The sequence below is a fragment of the Poecilia mexicana genome, unplaced genomic scaffold (assembly GCF_051168715.1).
Source record: "Poecilia mexicana isolate PSO_F unplaced genomic scaffold, ASM5116871v1 scaffold_5, whole genome shotgun sequence".
NCBI lineage: Eukaryota > Metazoa > Chordata > Actinopteri > Cyprinodontiformes > Poeciliidae > Poecilia > Poecilia mexicana.
In genome coordinates this window covers 154,532-159,084 of record NW_028263374.1, presented here as the reverse complement: position 1 = coordinate 159,084, position 4,553 = coordinate 154,532, and the positions used below count along the sequence as shown (strand labels likewise).

General features: G+C 36.4%; 1 long non-coding RNA gene across 2 annotated transcripts; it reads right to left on the bottom strand.

Annotated features, from left to right (window-relative positions):
• Positions 1-2,547: 2,547 nt before the first annotated feature.
• On the bottom strand, positions 2,548-4,200 carry LOC148159562 (uncharacterized). Of its 2 annotated transcripts, XR_015762795.1 has the most exons (3): positions 3,945-4,200; positions 3,486-3,598; positions 2,548-2,846 (listed from the first exon to the last, which is right to left on the bottom strand). It is a non-coding gene; the product is annotated as an uncharacterized LOC148159562 (long non-coding RNA). The 2 variants fall into 2 exon arrangements; XR_015762794.1 differs by lacking the exon at positions 3,945-4,200 and having other exon boundaries at positions 3,486-3,938.
• Positions 4,201-4,553: the final 353 nt, after the last annotated feature.

The window sequence follows — 4,553 nt, the reverse complement described above, 5'->3', positions numbered from 1 at the left end:
ATATGAGCCAGGTGTGCAGAATAGGAAGGCCTAGAAAAATGTATGGACATTGGACACCAGAACTGAAATTACATTGTCCAGAGTTAATGAAGTCCAAGCCGAAATCTTTTCCGGGCTAAGATGTAGTGCTGTGTGTGTTTTTTGATGTACTTAACTGTTGCAATCTGGTTTTTGACCAATTGTTGTCTAGCGTTTTGAGGCCCTGTTCACAATTTTAGACATTTTGCCAAAAAGTTCAACTTTATACTTTAAAACACATTCTTTAATATGTTTTCTGCTCAGTCTGTGTGGCTGACAACACATTTAAAAAGAGAGAGAAATGTGGACAATTTAAAGAAAGGGTTATTCCAGGTCAGTGACGTGCGGTGAGGATCATAGCTGGTGAGGCGCTGGCTTAATCATACTCAGATTTACGAATATAGACAAATATAGAACATAGGTAGATGTTATTGTTTACATACAGAAATTTCGCACATTTTTCGCCAGGCGACTGTACCGAAAGGCAGTTCCACGTTTCATAAATGAGCAGAGTCCAAGCAGAGACTAAGTGTGAGCAGGAGGAGAAGTTTTGAGTACAAGCGTTACAGGTTTTGAGAAGAAAGACATGAAATCCTGTTTTCAGACTGAACTTGGATTATGGCAGAAAAATTCCCCCTTAGTGGATAAACTAGTGGATTCCCATAAACTCGAAAACTTTTTTCGACAGCCATTAATGTGGCTGAGCAACTGAAAATAAGAAAGAAAAAAGAAGATACTTTGATAGACCAACAGAAAGCTTGCTTCCCTAGACCACTTTAAAGGTTACCATAAACCTCTTGGTGTGTTTATTTAGTATAAATCCATATTAGTTGGACTGTGAGGCTAAAGTTAATATCTAATCTGACCATATGGGATTTTTACCATCTTAAAACAACTCTATTCTAATGGAAAACTTCACAATGGTTTATATGAGTAAGATTTTATGAACCTTTCCTCCTGTGTCATATTATCATTGGATATTTATTTACAGAGAAACTAATATTAACGTATTAGGGAAATGTACCATCAGTTAATGTTTTGTGTGAAACACGAGGAGAGAATGAAATTCTGAAGCTATTTCCTATCAAAGATCCTGTCTCATATAAAAAGTACACTTTGAAATAGAAAACTTTAGTGAAATTTAGGCGATCACTATGTTATTAATACTTTACATGTTCTGTTCTTGGTATGTGTTTCACATGGGAACATTAGTGACAGTGCACTGGCTCCAATCTCCATTTCCTGTGAAAATAAACTGTGGTTTTTGTCTTAATAAGACAAACAGTTATAAAACAGAATTAGATGCCTCAGCCTCTCACACCAATTTGGATTTCTATTAAAAAGAATAAATTACTTTTTAAAAATCTGACGGCTGTTAAGAGTGTTTTCACAGTACTTCATACAGTGTTCTGATGGATAAGCACATAAATTGCTCATTAGGACGCTTGTAAAAGTTTGTTGCTGTTGCATTGATGTTGAATGTCAAATGAACAAATAGTGAACCAGCTGTGACTTACTCTGCAGACACACCAGTAAAACCATCCTAATTGGATGGGAATATGTTGTAGGCAGTTAAATTATTTGGCTTAGTAACCTGGTGTTCTATCTTTTAAATATATACATATTTACACATCAGAACCCAGATAGCACAGAATGATTGAAACAACATTGAATCAATGTCAGCCAGAAACATTGAATCAACGTTGAACGCTGACATTGAAACAACATTGAAAGTGGTCGGTGACTTGTATGTTGAATCAACGTTAGGGTTTCAACCATAACTGACATTATATCAATGTTGATTCAACCATCATCTGTATGTCAACTTGTATGCATATTTGTGTTGATAGTACATTGAATCAGTTATGAATCAATGTTGATTCTACATTATATCAATGTTGAGTCAACCATCATCTGAACGTGGATCTGCATCCGGATTTCGGTTGATTCTACATTGAATCAATGTTGATTCAACACTCATTTGACTGTGGATCTGCATGCATATTTGTGTTGATTCTACATTGAATAAGTTAGGAATCAATGGTGATTCAACCATCATCTGAACGTGGATCTGCATGCATATTTGTGTTGATTCTACATTGAATCAATGTTGATTCAACACTCATTTGACTGTGGATCTGCATGCATATTTGTGTTGATTCTACATTGAATAAGTTAGGAATCAATGGTGATTCAACCATCATCTGAACGTGGATCTGCATGCATATTTGTGTTGATTCTACATTGAATCAATGTTGATTCAACACTCATTTGACTGTGGATCTGCATGCATATTTGTGTTGATTCTACATTGAATCAATGTTGATTCAACACTCATTTGACTGTGGATGTACATGCAGATTTGGGTTGTTTTTATATTGAATGAAAGCTAAGGATTTATGTACATTTTACGTCTGATAGGTCTACATCATAACATGCCACTAAAAGTTTCTTCACTGGTGTTAAACACTGTATTATTGGCAGATGATGCGTAAACTGTGTACAAAAGTTTAAAAATGACAACATGGGTTTGATTTAACATTTTATTTAAGAAAAGAGGGACAGATCTTTAAACATATTTGATTCCTTTTTGACTGTCAAAACAACAGTATGTTGTCCACAGAAGAACAGAGTCCATGAAGTTAAGCTTTGTACTGTATGAAGTAGGGAAACAGTACAAGTCGTGGTAACCCCAGTTTGACTCTGGTTGGCGTCACTTTGATTCCTTGTGATGTCTTCCTCTCGTTCTGGTGCGTAATGAAGCCACTTCTTGACAATTTTGCTGCAGTCCTCAAGAGTCAGCTTTCGGTCAAACTGCAGAGCAACAGCTGAAAAAAATAAAAGTGAGGAAGGTGCCAGTTAGAAATATGATAAACATTTGAAAAGTTCTGAAGCACAATGAAAGATTAAACACTGTACTGGTTACAGGTCTGAGAACAAATACAAACCATATAGTTCCCCATGTACACTCACTGTTAAATTAATATCTTAATCTTTCATTAATATTTATCTTAATGTTTACATATACAACTGCATTTACCCATCAAGCTGCAGTATAGTGTAGGATTTATGATATTGATATTAAATCAATATTTAAAATAAAGGGCTGTTTATCAGAAAACCTAACAATAAAACTCAGGGAGGATCAGGTTTATTTAACACACCAGAGACAAATAAATCAAACAAAAGGTGATTTATAGTGTAGTTGGAAAAATTATAATTTATACAGAATAAACTTCCATCAAATAGCTGGTTCAATCTTCCATCAACTACAAATATTTCCAAATAAGTTGATTAAATTCCTTAAAAAGAGTCTATATGCTAATAAAGATCCCACACAAGTAACAATAGTCCAGTTCAATTTAACCAGTTACCAATCCAAGGATCAACAGACTGAATCAGTCATTAGCAGGTTTAGTTCAGTGTTTCACCTGCCTTACATGTTAAGTGTTTCCCTTCTGCCTCACCTGGATTGAATCTGTGGATGATTAACAACCTTCTGCACTTCTTGATGGCTGCAGACGGTCATGTAATCATCCAACTCAGCTGTTCTGGTACAGAGGCTCATTTAAGCACGACCCTAAGCATATCATAATAAAAAGTTAAAAACAAGTGATTACTATCACAACAATTTAAAGCCCACCTGGACCAGCCAGCCTTACACTTCCTTGTCCACCACATGTTCTCCAAGACCAAACAATAGGCCCCGCCCTATTTTAAAAACTCAAATCCCACAAAATCTCGCAGGATTTCATACTTAGGCCTGGAGTGGTGGGTAGGATGAAAATAATACAAAAGGAGACATGATCTCAATTATTAAAAATATCCGTTTTGCCCCAAAATAACCAGGATTACTATGGGCACAAAACAATGCCCTTATTTTTCAATAAACACATTTAAGATCAAAGTAATATTGAAAAACTTACCATAAAAGTGCTCAGCGGAGAATTCAATTCAGAAGCCGGTAGCAAACAAGCCAGCAGCAAAGTGGCTTTTTGGTTGGGACAAACCACAAGTGTAAAATTGGGGAGGTGGACTGTACAACTCCTAGTACAGACTTGTAGATGTTTTTGTGTCAACACATTATGCACAGTCAGTAATAATATTTACAGACAAGTAAGAAAATGTACAGAAAGGAATCACAACCCACTGTTCTCAACATGTAGTGCTTAATTTGAAACATGATTAACCCCCACCTAGTAATACAATGTTCTGACCCAGAGCTCAAGGAGGGGGAGGGAAGAAGGAATGAGAGGGGGTAAAGAGGAGAAGGTTGGGAGGAGCGGCTGGGTGGGGGAGGTTTGGGAGGGAGTAGGGGGAGATGAGGAGGTAATGAGGGCTGCAACAAACTGCCCAGATTCCACACAACGGTAAATAAACGTTGAATTATAGTTAGAATGGTTGATTTTTGGTTGAGGTCAACAACTGACGGTTGATCAACCATCAAACAACCATCCACCTCCAGCCAAGTAACCAATGTTGAAACTGTGTCATTGAGTCAATGTTGTTTTGTGGTTGAAATCTAATGAATTAAA